At 40.6% G+C, this 17,710-nt stretch overlaps 1 long non-coding RNA gene and 1 pseudogene across 1 annotated transcript; both read left to right on the top strand.

Moving 5' to 3' along the window:
* The first annotated feature begins 529 nt into the window (after positions 1-529).
* On the top strand, positions 530-3,484 carry LOC120108351 (annotated as a pseudogene).
* A 3,060-nt stretch (positions 3,485-6,544) lies between these two features.
* On the top strand, positions 6,545-7,328 carry LOC120108350. Its single transcript, XR_005509733.1, has 2 exons — positions 6,545-6,614; positions 6,951-7,328. It is a non-coding gene; the product is annotated as an uncharacterized LOC120108350 (long non-coding RNA).
* Positions 7,329-17,710: the final 10,382 nt, after the last annotated feature.

Here is a 17,710-nt window from a genome sequence, read left to right as displayed (position 1 = left end):
ATTTCTTTATATCTACAGGTAAAAGTTATCATAAAGATATAACAAAAAACAAACATGCAAACAATACAAACAAAAGTTTCTCATAGACAAGAAATGATTGTAACTCCTCTTTCTTACACCTACGAAAAAGAAAGAAAATTTTATTTGTTTTAGCTGCTGTTGTCTTATTTTTTTAAGTTATTCCCTATTTCTGTTTTTCTTTTTCTTTTTTTCACTATGTTACTTTTTGTAGGATATTTATCCTTTCTTCATTACTAGATATTGATGCTTGTCTATCTGATGAGGCATACTCTGATTTCCTAGATGTTCTTAGCATCTAACTTTTTTTTCTTTTTGGTAAGCCAGATACATCGTACTATTCTAGCATGACTACACCATTAGAATCTTAACTTGGCTAGCTAGTTTTTCTTCTCTCTTATACAACTTGACATTAAAGACGTGCAAAGCCTTTTGTAATTGTTTAGAAGAAGCCTTTGTAAATTTGATCCCCTTAATCATGCTAATGAACTTTCTGCTTTTCTCTTTTTAGGTGGTGGAAAGATGTAGGCCTTGGGATAAATTGAGCTTTGCTAGAGATCGATTGATAGAGTACTTCTTCTTTGCAACTGGAATTGTATTCGAGCCGCATCTTGGATATTGTCGAGAGAACTTACTAAAGCATTGCTTTGGTAGCAATTATAGATGATTTCTATGATATTTACGGAACACCGAAGAGCTTAACCTTTTCACCAACGCCGTCCAGAGGTTAGAAGGATTTTTTTATTAATTTTAGGCTGCAATATTATTCCAAAATAAAGCAGAATAAGGTGTGGATAAGCCTTATTCCTGCCAAATGGGTTTAAAAAGTAGCAACAAAACAAAAATAACTAGGAATAACTATTCTATTCAAACTGGTCAACACCTGAAATAACATTGAGAATCATATGGGTGTACATTTATTCTCGCATCAGTATGCACTGAGAAATCTAAGTACTTCTACAAGGCTGAGGAATTTGAATAATAACTTATGATTAGTCTTTTTGGAAGGACTTGAATCTTTATAAATGGTGTTGGAGCGGACCTAATTTACAATTCTTGTAGACTAGGTGATATTTTAGCACAACTTTTTGAGATGACCACGAGTTGATCATAGTATATATTATAAATAATTGGTTTTAGATTTTGGCCTGGAAGAATATATTGCTCATGCATTAATTGTGTGTGAGGATGCAATCTTAGGTACTTGCATAAGGCCAAAGATCTCAACATTTTACTTAGCTTTCTAGATGAGGCCCTCAATCATTACAACAATGACAATATGAGGGAGCTGAAATAACTTTATTCTTGAAATAAGGACCTCTTTTACTCCTTCCCCCTTTACTTCTAGACAAAAAAATTATTTTATAAATTGTTCAAACTAAAAATATAAATAGCCAAAGAATAACCATTGTATTTTCAAAGAAAATAATTATTCGTTATAACTATATAGAATTTTCATAATAATTTTTTTTCTAATTCTACTTATAGGTGGGACTCCAATGCAATGGAAGGCTTTCCAGAGTATATGAAAATCTTGTATTCAGCTTTGTACAACACAACCAATGAAGTGGCGGATCACATACATAGAGAAGAGGGCTGGGATGCCCTTCCTTATCTCAGAAAAGCGGTAAATTCAGCATCCTATCCTTCTTTTACACTAGCTTCTTAGTACAAGAATAATGACAATACCCCAAATAATCTAAAATAAACTATGTCTAAACATGATGGCAACTAGCAAGTTATTCCATCTAATTTATTTTGCTTCGAATATTTCCTAACAAAAAACCTCAGAAATATTAATTTTTCATTAGCTCCCTTGATCTTCTTTCCCAATTTGAACAAAAAAAAAAAAAATCGAAGAATAAGATAATTTGTTGTTACCATTCCTCATTGAGAATTATATCCTAGAAGTAACAAACGGTATCCATCGGAGGCTTACTAAGGTTGTATGACTAATTAATTATGTGACACCTGCAATAATTGTTTCAGTGGAGGACCTATTCAACGCCTTCCTAACGGAGGCAAAGTGGCATTACAACGGCTACAAACCAGCCCTCGAGGAGTATCTAAACAATGCTCGGATGTCAGTGTCAGGCTGCGTCCTATTAGTCCATGCTAGCCTCTTATCAACGCAGAGACTAACCAAGGAGGCATTGCAGTGCTTGAAGACCTATCCAAGCCTCTTCCTGTCCTCATCCGAGATCTTTCGTCTTTGCAATGATTTAGCCACTTCTTCGGTAAGCAATGCTAATTTTATGACTATTTTGCTTTTTCACTCTGAGAAACTTAAGTACGTAATAATTAACAACAAATCACAGGGCTAGAATATGTTGATCAGTCTAAGGCTTCCTGAGAATTATTGCTGGTTTATACTAGAATTATATTTCAAGTTTTATTCTACTTAGTTTTTCTATATACAACAGATTTTTTTATTTTTTGTCCTTTACGCACATGAGAGAGCCTTTCTGTGTGTTTAGTTTTGAATATTTTTTTTCTCTCCTATTTTTTTTTCTTTTAGCATCTCTTCTCTGTTAGTTGTTTTTTTCCGAATTTATTCTGAATTATGAGCCGATGCGGTCGATCTATTCTAGGTAGCATATTGTCCTGCATCATTAATTTTTTTCCAAATTTTCTTTTTAAAGTGAAATCAGAACATATTCAGAAAAATCTGTACTTGAACTGGATAAGAATAAGGTCACCATAATTCAAGATAAGTATCGGCCTCGACTGGCAACCCGGCAAAACTATGGATTTCTCTCCCCATCTCGGTCCACTGGGCCATCCAGTTGGTAGAGGCAGGCTTAGCGACCTCTACACGTGGTATCATATGATTTGTCCATGGACAGCATATAGATAGGGCCGTTCCTTGTCTTCTCCAATAGTTAGATCATTTAAATGGACACGTTTAACATGTGAGCACTTGGCAATGCAAGAAAAACTGAAGAGATTGAGAGAAAAAAATGCTATGGGTATAATTGCATGACCAAAGTTTCAATGCTAAGTGTAATGAATTGTATATTTTATAAATGCAGGCAGAGTTAGAGAGAGGTGATACTCCAACATCCATCCAATGCTACATGCAAGACAATGGTGTATCCGAGGCAGTTGCTCGCAATGGCATTCAAGATTTAATCATTAATTCATGGAAGAAGCTGAACAAAGAAGCTGTTGATTGCCATCCACTCCCTCGATACATTGCTAATGCAGCCATAAATCTTGGACGGATATCGCATTGCACATACCATAAGGGAGATGGCTTGGGTGCTCCAGATCAAGAGAAGAAGAATATGATCAAGTCCCTGTTTTTTGATCCTGTAGCACTCAAAGGAGGCCAGGATTCTTTAGGGCTTCTTGATGATAGGTTTGTGGTCAGCAATGTGTAGAAGGAAATTTTGGTAACAAGATGATATAATTTCTGTAATTTGTAAATAATCTTGTGCGTGGCTGGGGCTATTATCCCTTTTCTTAAAAAATAGAAAGAAAGAAAGAAAGGAAAAAGAAAAGGGAAATAACTACATGTGTCATTCTGAAGGGGATTGAGCTACCCATGCCAAGCTAAGAAGGCTTTGCTGTTGGACCTTAAACCAGAAAAAATGAAAAGGAGAGTATTTGATGATTATCTATGTGCATATTTTGAGCTTGGCAAATTGAGAAACACATGATAATATTTTAATAAATTTAAATTATATGAAATTGAGGATAAAATTATATTAATTCAAATCAAAATGGAATGAGATTCTAATTTCCTAAAAACAATTCCACATGTTGTACTACAAGAAACTTGGACATTAGCGACTCTTATTTGCCGACGCTTATTCCAAGCGTCGGCAAAAAATTTTCCCCGTCAACATTTGCCGACGCTTTTTAAAAGCGTCGGACGCTTAAAAGCGTCGTTAAAAGCGTCGTCGGAATCCAAAAATCACCTCATCACATCGGCAGATCTGAAAAAAAAATAACTGTTTATATAGCCAAACCCAACCCCTCCGCACAGATGGAATAAAGGTACTGATCGAGGAGGTTGTTTGTATTTCTGAAGGGAGGGAGAAGATGCAGACCACAATTGGTTATTTTTTTGGCAAATGGTAATTCGCGACGCTTTAAAGCGTCGGTAAAGAGCGACGCTTAAAAGCGTCGGGTTAAAGCGCGACGCTTAAAAAGCGTCGGTAAATTGGAATTAGCGACGCTTTTAAAAGCGTCGGAAAATATTTTTTTCACTGTAGCATAGGCGACGCTTTACCGACGCTTTGGGAAAAACGTCGGAATGGTTTTCTACCGACGCTTAAAAGCGTCGCTAATAGCTGTTGGAGCAAAAATTATTGTCCTTTTTTCTGAAATTTTGCGCACAAAATTCCAGTAAAGAAATTTTATTTTTACCATCGATGCAAGTAAGCGCAGTATCGGTTTTATACCTATACAGATTACAATATTTTACCCTAATTAATTTCTCTGGTTAAGTAACTTAGTTAACTTGTCAGATTTAGTTATAGTTAAAGGTTCTAGCCTTGGTAAAAGGTTGAGCTTTGTCCCCCTCAACCCCATCGAACCATCCCCCATCCCCCACCAACCCTCCTTTGTGGCATGGTTTGGATTTGCTTTTGCTTTGAGTTCTCGAGGGTATTGTAACATATAGAAAGAGAATTCGCCAATCTTCTATTATGATAACTAAGTAGAAAATTTTCTCTCATGTGTCGATTTGACCAATCTTTTGGCCTTGGTAATCAATCTTTACCCATCATGTTCGCTTACCTCAAGGTAAAAATTTTCTACATATATTCCAATATTATGTTTATAATTTTGTTATAATGCTTCAGAAGGAAGGATGTGGAACCTCTAGAAGAGAACTATAATTTTTTTATAATTTTGTATAATCAAGCGGCGAAAGAACGTGCAGAGACTCTCGCTTCTAGAAGAAAGAAATTCATGCTAATAATTGTCTATCGACAAATATCGTTTCTAACATCTCCAGTATTAGCTCAATATATACGAATTTGTCCAAAATGAATAGGCTATCTAGATGCTATCAAGAGAACTGCTGGGAAAAAAATTGTTCTTTTAATTACTTTGGATGTTTCTTGCTTTGGATTTTGACTTTGTGATTTTTTTGCAAGAGAATGTGGTTCTGTTATTCGTATATTGCTATTTGATTTTACGGGTTTAGTATCTAAAGTATATGACTTCTTCGAGCATGATCTTAGAGTTTCTTAGTTTGGTGTGCATCAAGGTTGTATATTGGAAACAGAATATTTGTTTTTCTTTCATGAGATAATTGATGAGCAATAGTATCCTCAAGGAAGCAATTGTTGGTTCATAAAACTGTTATTTAGCTAAAGCTTTATGTCTGCACGAATTTTGTGCACAAGGACTGATCCTGCCACTCTTGTTTATTGTTTGCTGTTTCTATTTGTTCAAAAATCCATGATCAAATGTAACAGTTGACCTGCAGACTGGCCCACTTTCATTCATGCAAATGACCCTTGATCTGATACAGTGATAAAGGGACTAGCCAGAAAAAATGTAGAAAGTATCTCTAAAGATGATTAAAGCAAGCTTTCTTTTTCCTTAGAAAAATATCAACATTACAACATATGAATTTGTCAAAGTTCTACTTTGTCACTTGTACGTTAACATGCATGAACTTTCCGCATTCATTTCCAATACTGACTAACTAAATTCTTCCATCCTCTGTTGCATTCAATACTAAAGAGAGTTTGAACCTTCACAACAACTGAAAAAGGACAGAAGAAAGAAAGCTTGAACCTTATGTACTGCTGCACCCCTCTCCACTCAAGTACCTCTTCTAGTCTCCTATCTACAAAAGCATGTCTTCTCGAACTTGTGGAGACAGAAAGGTTGGTATTGTCTGGGAAGTAGAAGAAAGAAGTTATCATGCCACTGTTACATAGCACGGCACCGTGATTATATAATCCCTTGATCATAAAAGATGTTCTAATCTGACAACTATTCAAAGGATAACCAAATTTTCGACATACCTTATCCATTAGATGCAGTAAGAAGTCACTTCAAGCCCAAAGAAATAGAGAGCTGGGGCACTGGAAGAAGGAAGTGACCAAAATAACCACCCAACATCCTTTTCCAACCACCAATCAAACTCCACACGCTTACTTATGGCAGCACCTACCAGTCTTCCCTCTCATTCCCACCACACATTCTACTACTCCCTAGAACACCTAGTACTACTTAAAGAGCTAATACACCCCCATGAACCCCCATATAATTCAACCTTGAGCTAAGGATTCCTCCGAGGAAGTAGGCTGTGCAGGCTCTGAGCGGATTATTGCTGGAATCTCCTGCAATTGTTGAAGGATGGCTGACTTGGATCAATCATCTGAGGAGTCTCTGTAGATACCAGAGGTTACCATTTGCAATTGGTGCCCTTTTCTCCACTAAAACTCTGCCTCCACTCCTTGGTTTCCATTCATTTCCTTGATCTCTCATCTGTTCCCATTTGGGATTGCTGTCCTGTTTCTGACATTGTTGGATGTTTGTTTCAGAAGGGAACAGTCAGGATCCAAGGTGGAGTTCACAGAGGATGAGGAGACACTGATTGCCAGGATGTATAATTTGCTTGGAGATAGGTTTGTTGGGTTTTCTTTTGTTTAAGGTGGTCATCTGAGAGCAAGCTTGAAGTTTATATATATAAAAAAACTATAGTTGCATTCCTTTGTTGAGAGTAGCATGTCTAGTATCTCTGATCAAATTTAGAGTTACTCTATACTGTAATAGAATGTTCAGTATTCCTGGTCAAATTTAAAATGACTCCATACTACCATTTGCGAGACTTCACTCCTCTCTCTCTCTCTCTCTCTCTCTCTCTCTCCACACACACACACACACACACACACGGGAAGGAATAGATATGAAAACTAGGAGCTCACTTGCTGATTTACCTTGTGAATATTGTTTCCACATAGGTGGTCTCTGATTGCTGGAAGGATTCCTGGAAGAACAGCTGAAGAGATTGAGAAGTACTGGACCTCGAGGTACTCAAATAGTGAACAATGATGAGCATTTACTTGTGTACTACTGCAGGGGCAAGAGCAGTTCTTTCTGTACTTCAGATGGCAAGCAATTTTGGATGGTGTCTTACTTGTATTTTTCGGAACTATCAGCTCGCATTCGTGTCTAGGTGGCTTTGAGTCATGTTGGATTTTGCTGTTTCTTTGTTATTTCAGTTGCAAGAAGGGAAGGAAACATCCTGTTTCCATGTCAGTATATCGGTCTGGTGTTATGCAAATTAGCAAACCAACTGTAATTTAGAAATTAATGGAGTGTTATGTATTTTTATGATACTCAGCTTTCAGATGGATTCATATGCCATCCTACTAGAATCTTTGTCTCAGGCACTTCATGCTCAAGATGTGGATGCAACCATGCCTAAGTCGTAAGGGCGTGTGTTTAGAACCACATCATCTATGCACAGGATAGATTTTGGGCACTTATACAAAGACAAAAAATCCAAGTAATATCTTCCGGCTAGCTAATTAATAATACTTGGTATTTTGCTTATGTAATTAAGATATTAATAAACATTTGTTGGTCTACAAAAGGAGCAAGGTCTCGTTTATCAATGGAATTAATTAGGTAAATCGCTCCATCATCTAAGAACGACCACCCTACTCAAAAAAAAAAAAAAAAAAATTCATCTTTTATTCGTTATAGATATTCTAAGTTGTTGAATTGCCCATGCCAATCTTTGCCCATGAAGTACATGGGGCCCCTGTTTCATGATTCGCAGCTGAAGAAAGAAGACTGGCAATTCTTTTTGTGGATAAGTTTCAAAAGAAACAAGGTGGTTGTGTCATGCCCCAAACCCAGCACCTGGGTCCAGTACGCGACCGGCCGCATGAGCACTAGAGCAGTACCCTAAAGATCATGCAAGGCTTAAGATGAACAAAAATCCAATAATTCTACAATTAATCACTTAACTCAAATAGATAAATCCAATATATCTAAATAATCAAATTGGTTCAATTACAAGAGCTTTCAATGTTCATTGGTATCAAAATAAACTATCTAACTGACTCTGCCACTCGTGCTCTACGTCGATCCCATCCATATCTATGCATCCTGCATCTCTGAAAAAGAGAAAGAAGAAGGGGTGGTGAGCTTTATAGCCTAGTAAGAATCCCCACACATCCATACCAACACAATAATAATATGAATTTGAAAACCACAAAAAATCGATGCACATATCATGAAATCATAAATCGGCTATTAATAATTTTCGAATAATCAATATGTACATATGAACATCAAATATCAATAGAAATACATCCACTCAAGAGTGATATAGCATATGATATTTACATAAATCTTCATTAATGATTTCAATGCTTTCTTTCCATTCCTTTTAATTTGATCCAGATCAATTATTTTATCGACTTTGGGCCAAATCTCGGTCATATTCTCCAGCCTATTATGGGGCTGCCAAAGTATTACATTTTCAGCCTTCTGTGGCGGGGCCTGCCAATTTTAGTTCCACATTTACTAGTCTGTGATGGGGCTGCCAAGTATCACATTTTCAGCTTGTGGCAAGGCCAGCCAATTTTAGTTCCACATTTACAGCCTATGATGGGGCTTACCAAAGTACCACATTTTCAGCCTGTGATGGGACTTGCCATAATAATGAGATAAATCCAAAGTCCTTGTTTATTCAATCCAGTTCATATCCACACATCAATTTTTTTATTTTATTTTCGGCTTTAGACTAACCATAGTCACGTTTCCAGCCTGTGACGAGGCAACCAATATCACATGGTTAGTTCAAAACGCCACATCTATTAGCTCATGCAAGTGTAGGTTATGCACATACATGCATCCATCATAATACCAATTACAAACAAATATGATAAAAATACAATTTAATACAAAAACCATCATAAAACTATTTCCGCTTCTTACTTAACTGGATCATAGCATATCATACGTATATAGGTGCAAAAATATTTATATTAAGGTCGGTGTACAAAAATTCTTACCTCTTCGTTGACAACCCAGACAGACTACTGTGATCTACGAATTGAGGTGTGCAGAATCCTGCTCAACATCTTTTTATCCAATAGATTGTTTTCCTACAGAACTAAGTCAAAATTAAAAAATATTCGAGGTATCTGATAACCTAAAACCCTCTATTGACCCATGACTATCCAGCAGTCCTTGCAAACAATGATCTCTCCGGATCAAACTAGAGAAAGAAAACTCCAATCTAGAGAAAAAAATAGACAGAAAAAATCTAGAGAGAGAAAGTTCAGTAGAGAGAGAAGGTCTTGTAGAGAGAAAGTTCAGTAGAGAGAGAAAGTTTCATAGAGAGAGAAATAAAAAAAACCAAAAGAGAGAACACTAGTAAAAAGAGAGAGAAACTATAGAGAGGAGAAAGAAAAGGCAAGGAAAGAGAAGAGAACTGAGTGGCTCTATCTCTCTCTCTCTCACACACTTAGGACCCAGAGGTCTAAAGAATCAAATCAAAGTGACTACAACCAAATCAGCTCTGCTTGCCACCCTAATCGGAGCCAGGCCGCTCAAATCCATAATTTTGGTTGACGTTGTTCCTTATATTGCTTACCTGGGCAGGATTCAAGTTCGTAAAACATCAAACAGATCCAAAATCTACTTTGGTCAAAGTTTTAAGGCTCAAACAACCAAACCTTTCGCAAACTAGCTCACTTCTAATGACTACAAGTTTCCTTCAGGACCTGTCCCTCTGTGTGGTTAGTACTCCATAATGTCAGGCAGTGAAGCTTTCACTTGCTCAGATATTATGACGATTCACCATGGCCTTATTCCTCCTCCCTTTTCTGCTCACTCGTAGGGGTTTGGACCCCCTCAAAAGGGGCCACTCATACGTAATATTGTGATTTTGCTATTATACATGGTATATGTCTAACAATTAACAAATTAACATCAAAGCAAATCCAATTAAAAAAATTGCGAATGATCTCCACCATTTGACTTAATGCAGCAGGCCCAGGTCCAAATTTTATAGATTAGCATAGCCTCAGCATGCATATGTTCACATCCATCCACTCGGTTGACCGTGACTAACCAACTCGTGATTGTTACCAATTGGATGATTTAGATCCACCATGGTCCATTTGGATGTCTCAACCAGATTGAAGGACAAATCCTATTGGCTCTTCCGGATCAAAAAAGATCCTATACGTACCCTAGAAATTGGCAGTGTAAGAGATACCAATTGCCAACAAGAAATCCTGCACCCTTGCTCCATCTAGAAAATGTATGCAGCAGATGAAGGGGAACTTCGCTTGGAAACTGCATGGTTTCTTTGTCACCCTATCTCCTATAAGCTTCCACACAGCCAATATCAACCACCAAAGATCTTGTGTATACCTCTAGAACCACCAGAGATCTCGAGAATATCTAAATTTTTTTTCGCTACTGTTGCCTAATTTAATTGGAGACTGATCTGGATCCTAGGCCAGTACATTTGATCGACACTGAGTACCATGCCATTCTACATGATATCAGAGCTATAGGTTTTCAGATTGATGGTCATATGTTTGTAGCTTTACATCTACAATGTTGGTCAGATACATGCCACACCCTTGCTCCATCTAGCCTACATATAACCTTGTTCAAAACTCTCACATCCATTGTGTCAAAGTCTCTGCTTCTGATCGGTAGCTTGCTTAGTTTATCTGGTTAACAATATCATTTTCATCTTTTACAATGTTATGCTCTATACAACATAAGTAGGGCTGGAAATGGGTTGTGCTGGGCCGGGCCACACAACTCGAGCTTGGCCTAAAATTTTTTTGGAGCTTTGGGACGGGCTTAGTCTCAAATGTTTTTGGAAAACCCAGGCCCAAGCTTAGCCTGAGCCCGGGCTCGACCTAAACTCGATTAGGTCAGCTTGAATTTGTAGAGTAGATTATGATCCATAGACTCACAATAGACTTTCCATTGATACTTCAAAATTCTGATTATTTTAACACATTTGAATTGCATCCAACTTTCATGTCTTTAGAAGATTCAACAGAGGCTTGAAAACACCAATATTCAATAGTTGTTAGCCCAAAGATTTAAGGAAGGATGATGAAAGGTTTAAGACTTGTTCAGGCCTGAATTCGGGCTTTGTTTTGGGCCTTATATAGGCTCTAGCTCGGGCTCAGCCAATGTTATACCTGAGTCCAGCCCGAAAAATAAATGGGCTTTATATTTAAACCCAAATCTGATTTAAAATCTTTCGAGCTTAGTCTATAGCCTGACTCGAAGTTAGCCAGCCTGATGGGCCTTGGGCTGTGTTCCAGCCCTAAACATAAGGATTATTTTTGATGGTGTTACAAAAACTTGAGGTGCAACGACGACCCAAAATTGGGGAGAACCCACTCTCCCTCTCTTCTTGGAACAGGGGTGACGACCACTAGGCGGCCCAGCACGGCAACGACGACCGGACAACCCTCAGCTGCGATCATCGCTGGCAGCGACAGCCACTCCAACGATGGCCAAAGAAAGAGGAGCTCGGCTCGATGCCGCAGGTCCACAAGGAGGAGATTGCAAGAGGTAGGGAGAGAGAGAGACCCGGGAGGTGGGGTTGCTGGCATAGTGTCCGCAGTTCGTGTGGTGCGACAGCACCCTGTGGTGAGGCGACCAGCAGCGACGAAACCCAGAAGATGAAGTTGAAACAGGGCACCCCTGTTCGGACGGAAATTCGACGATTCGCCGACCCAGAAGGCCATGAACAGTAGAAACAAACTAGGAAAGAAGGAGAGAAAGACGGTCGACCCTTACCTCGGTCCGGCGAGGTGTTCCGACGACATTTTCCGGCGATGAATCGAAGAAGAAATCCGGAAGAAACGCTTGGGGATCGACGGCGATTCTCGGGTCTTCATCGATGAAACTAGGAGGAGGAATGGGCCTTAAATAGGCAAGCTCTCCGAGATCGATTCGAACTCTGTCGCCGGAAATGGAGGAGGAAGAAGACTCCGATCGGGAGTCTTCTCCTTCATCCTTTTCGAGAAACAGGGCTTGCTTCAATTGGGCCTGGCCTCTTCAGGCCGGCCCACTAGCCCAGTTCGTAAACGGCTGGTTATTATAGTACCAGAAAATAATATTTTAGAGGAAGATAGAAGTGGTACCTATTAGATATTTTAAATAAAATGATATGTTTATTTATTTATTTATTTGTTGCATAGTGGCCCACATATTGGAAGATAAGCGTAGCTATTTGACTTGTTCAAACTAAAGGTTGTGGATAATTATCAGCATACATATAAGAGTTAGTTTCCTTGATGGGATGAAACTATTTGAAAAACGTGTATACAAGGGGTCCCTGGTCTAGCCATGTTGAAAATATAGTGCCTGCCATTCCCATCGTTAGACACTCAAAGAAAGAAGGCATAGACCAGAAGAACTCCTTGTTCCCTACAATCTCCAATCTCAAAGTTTTCATCTCCCTAAACCTTCAGACAAACGACATCAAATCTGATCACATGGCTGGAGGTAATTCTATTTCCGTTGTGTTTAATTCATTTGTATATCATGAGGTTTTTAGTTTCTTATTGATATAACATATAGTTTTATCACAGTTCCTTGCATTTGTTTGATATATGTAAACTTGGCAGATATGGAAGTGGCAGACAGAGACTTTTGCTAGAGTCTTCATTTTGATATATATATATATATTAGATTAGATTAGCATGGCCTAGCTGTCATGTGAACCATCATTAGCTTCATCGCGCATCTCAGAGGCCTCGAGGGCTTTCTCTTCAGAGGATAAAAAGCTTATATGAAAATCTATAGTTGCTACAGCTTCTGAGCTACTATAATAGTTGTGTTTTACCACATTAGCTTTTATCTACTACTACGTCAGTCTCTGAGCTACTATATCAGGTCCTAGTCTATCACGTTAGCTTGCTACTTTAACTTTTGATCTAGTATATCAGTTTTTAAATACATTCTTGGTCTAATTTCCAAACTCAAGTTGGCACCTATAGTATCATCTTGAGTTTGAAGAGAGATGCTAGCATAATTTTAGGGACCATGTAACGACCTTTATTAGCCCATAATATTTTTTTTTTTTGTTAGCATGATTCTATATCAGTCTATATTTTTTTTTGTATAAAGTCTGTACACAAGTATATATAATTCTTTAGATGCACCGAATTTAAAGAAACAGAGAAATATTATTTTATTTTATTTTTCTCTTCTTATTCGAATATTTTTAACATTCGAGCTGGCTGCTTCTTGCTCTTGCTGCAGTTGCTATGAACTTTCGAACGGTTTGATAACAGCTTTCATCGCAGAATCGAGGGGAAATCTAGTCCGGCTGATTAGATTCAAGACATTCAGAACAAGTTGCTATCTAGTGAAGATCTCATGAAAAAAAAAAAATTTGTAACCCATTCTTACACCCTTTTTGCTGCGCTGATGAGACTATGGATCATTCGGTTTGCTCAAATGGTGTGGGTGGTGCATATGTCTGTCACTGCAACAAAAATAGTTATCAAACGCTTCCTCAATCCGAGGCCCTACAAGACTCTTTAAGAGTTGTTTAGGCTAAACTACACCAATATTATGCTCATTACCAAGAAATCAAACTGCTCTCTGGTAAAGGATTACAGGCTGATAAGCCTAGAGAACAGCATCATCAATATATCATCTAAGGTCCTTTAATCTCATTTGAAACAAGTTATTAGCTTGCTTGTTGATAATTCAATGTTGGCCTTCATCAAGGACCAGCTAATATATCTGAGAGCTACATTTTGTTAGCCTAGATGCACAAATATAATTGATAAATTAAATATTTCTAATATTCAAAAACAGTAAATAAGAACGATAAACTAGCAAATAATTAACTTGACAATATAATAATAAAATGAAGAAAGAGAGAGAAGATGGCCTGTGGATCAAAGCACGCTGATGCGTTGTCCCAGAAAAGTTTATGCCCCCTATGCACGGGTCTGCTGGCACAGATCTTCTAGAGATACGACGACCCAATACAAAACCACATCTTCCCCATCAGTGCGCCTCCAGAAAAGAAAGAAGAGCACGACAACTCCATGTCTCCACTATCCTAACAAGTGAATGGTCAAACTTTTGAAGCAAAAAGTGCAATTTGTATGATTTAGGAGGAGCTCCCTTAAAAAAGAGAACCGTCCTAGAAATCAGTGCTTAATGTTACATAAAACCCATATGAAGTTTACTGTCAGTTCCATCATCAGGTTTCACTTTGCATGTGAAGTATCTTGTAGACCAATATAATTTTGTATGAGCATTTATTGGAAGTTTCAAAGTTGTTATAAAGACAATTTGCAAGCACCCATTGTCACGCCTCCGCCTGCGCGGGGCACATGAGGCACCCAGTGCCTACGTGGGGGCCACATAAGGAGAGAAGCACGAGGCTCTCCTGCCAGATATTGTCCGGTTCTAGAGCTTCACGCAAGCGTCCTTCACCCCTCCCCAGTTTTGTTTTCCTTCCAAAACGCGTCTGCAAGATTTGGAGACACCCGCCTCATATGCCCAGGCTCTTGAACGAGTCTTTCCGATGTGGGACTATTGGGCCTCACACCCTTCCCACCATCAGACAAGAGCCGTCTTCGGCTTTGATACCAAATATCACGCCCCCGCTTGCGCGGAGCACGTGAGGCACCTAGTGCCCACGTGAGGGCCACATGGGAGGGGAATACGGTATGAGGCCCAATAGTCTCACATCGGAAAGACTCGTTCTAGAGCCTGGGCATATGAGCGGGTGTCTTCTAATCCTGCAGACGCGTTTTGTGTGGAAAATAAAATCGAGGAGGGGTGAAGGACGCTTGCATAAAGCCCCGGAACCGGACAATATCTGACAGAGGAGCCCCGTATTTTCCTCTCATGTGGCCCCCACGTGGGCACTAGGTGCCTCACGTGCTCTGCGCAGGCGGGGGCGTGACACCCATCAGCTTCCACATGCTAGCCAGATCAACTTTGGCATCAAAGCTTCCAAGACATCCCCAATTCATGATGCTTGACCACCTCATCCATGGCAAATAGATTACCAAAATTATGAAAAACGCATGCGGAAGTCTCAAAGATAATGGACACAAGTTCTGAAAAAAAGCTGAGTATGTTTTAATAATTACATCTATCCCATATCCACGTCTCATCCAAACATAAGAAGACAGTTGTTGATTGTCACAAGAAATTCATAAATTGGACGAGTTGATAATACCTCTGCCATCTTATATAGATACGTAACTGTGAAAACCCAAAAAAAAAAAGGGAAAAGGGTTAACGGGCCGGCCCGAAAATACCGGGCCCGTGTCCCTTTTATGATCGTGCCCTAGGCACGATCGTGGAAGAGGGGTTGCAAGGGGGGAGGCGGGGCGTGAGGGGAGGCCGGTCGTCGGGAGAGGCGACCAAGAGCTGGCCGGCCGTGGAGAAAGCCGGAAAAGCCTTCCTCCTTCAAGAAGATCCCCACAAATCGGTGAAGAGATCTTGGACCCGTGCGTGTTTGCTCACGGATTTCCTCCTCCGATTTCTCGCCGGAAAGGTCGTCGGAACACCCATCGGACCAAGGTAAGCATGGCTCCTTCCCTTGCATTTCATTTGCTAGATTTTTGGGTCAAGTTGGTGGGGTTATGGCCGATGAAATCACCGAAGAAGGATCCGAAATAGGGTACCCCTATTTCGGCTCCTCTCCTCCGGATTTTTGGCCGCCGTCGGCCGCCGGGATGGGCCGAGATCCCTGGTATTGTGGGTCGGTCGGGACTGTAGGAGATCAGAGAGGGATTTTTAGGGTTTATTGGAGAAGGGAAGTGATGGATCCGAGTTCTTCTTCCTCGTGACTCCATCTTCTTCCTTTCCCCTTTCCCTCACGTTGGCGGCAGCGACGGCAGCAGGCCACTGGCGGCGACGGCGGCGACAGTCGTGGGCCACGGGGGTTGCTGTCGAGTGGGGGCCGAGCCACTATTAGGAGGGCTTCCGGTGGATGTTTGGAGGAGGGAAGAGTGGTCTTCCGTGGATGAAAGAGGAAGGGGGAAGGGAGGAGAGAAGTCCTGTCGAGATTGGAGAAGGGGGAGGAAATCACGCATGTTCTTGGGAGGAAGAAGAAGAAGAGATAGAAGAGGAGATCTCTTCTTCTCTCTTCCCCTTGTCCGGCCACCATCGCCGGCGACTGCAACAGTGACGGCTGGTGATGGTTCGGCCAGTGGTGTTGTTGGGCTGGGGAAGGAGAGGGCACAACTGTCACGCCCCCGCCTGCGCGAGGCACGTGAGGCACCTAGTGCCCACGTGGGGGCCACATGAGGGGGACCGCGGGGCTCCCCTGCCAGATATTGTCCGGTTCTGGGGCTTCACGCAAGCGTCCTTCACCCCTCTCCGGTTTTGTTTTCCACCCAAAACGCGTCTGCAGGATTTGGAGTCACCCGCCTCATATGCCCAGGCTCTGGAACAAGTCTTTCCGATGTGGGACTATTGGGCCTCACACCCTTCCCACCATCGAACAAGAGCCGTCCTCGGCTCTGATACCAAATGTCACGCCCCCGCCTGCGCGAGGCACGTGAGGCACCTAGTGCCCACGTGGGGGCCACATGAGGGGGGACCGTGGGGCTCCCCTGCCAGATATTGTCCGGTTCTGGGGCTTCACGCAAGCGTCCTTCACCCCTCCCCGGTTTTGTTTTCCACCCAAAACGCGTCTGCAGGATTTGGAGTCACCCGCCTTATATGCCCAGGCTCTGGAACGAGTCTTTCCGATGTGGGACTATTGGGCCTCACAACAACCACCATGGCTATTGCCCTTGGACCAAAGAGATGTGAGAGAGGGAGATGGACTCCCAACCATGAAGAGAGAGAGATCTTTCTTTTTTTTGGTCTCTTCACCGGGACCGATCATCGTCGCGGCATGGCTGCGGCCACAGCTGGCGACGATATAGGCTGGTAGTACAAGGGTGGGAGTCGGGCCACCCCGACTGCCCTAGATTTGGAGGATTGAGATGCTTGAGGATTTGGTGATGGACCCCATAGTAGATGTGAATTATGGTTTAGAATATTTAAATATTGAATAATTTAGTTTGTGAAATATATTTGATGTTGTAGGGGAAGAGTCAGCGGTGCCAGAAGATTTTGATCAGGGGACTCAGCACCCAGCGAGTAGGTTGTGACTCAAATCCGTGATTGAGTCAGTCTACAATTTCTGTAAGAATTTCTACATCTGAGCACCTCTATTTATGCATTTGTTGGATTTATCGTTGGATATATTTTTATAGTTATGTTGATATTAATTTTATGAGCTTGTATGACACATATGAGATGTGCATTCTGATTGCTATGGAAATATTGAAATAATTAAATTGGAGAGAATTAACATATTTTTGAGAATTTATGAAAATATGTGATGTGATGGAAATGTGATTATTAAATATAAAACTAGACATGTAAAATGGGTTGGACTAACCTTGTCATGAGATAGCCTCTACGAGCTTATGCGTAGGATAGCTGCCACGAGCTTATGCGTGGGATAGCCTCTACGAGCTTATGCGTAGGATAGCCTCCACAGGCTTATGTGTGGGATAGCCTCTACGAGCTTATGCGTAGGATAGCCTCCACGGGCTTACGCATGGGATAGCTGCCACGAGCTTATGCGTGGGATTTGTACAGTCTTGGACTGGGTCATGAACTTAGTTAGTCCAACGCCAGAAGTAAAAAGTCTGAAGACTTGGGAATTAGGGTAATACGG

This window comes from Phoenix dactylifera, unplaced genomic scaffold, assembly GCF_009389715.1.
Source record: "Phoenix dactylifera cultivar Barhee BC4 unplaced genomic scaffold, palm_55x_up_171113_PBpolish2nd_filt_p 001288F, whole genome shotgun sequence".
Classification (NCBI taxonomy): Eukaryota; Viridiplantae; Streptophyta; class Magnoliopsida; order Arecales; family Arecaceae; genus Phoenix; species Phoenix dactylifera.
The sequence above is the reverse complement of the archived record's forward strand: the minus strand, read 5'-3'. Positions and strand labels throughout refer to the sequence as shown.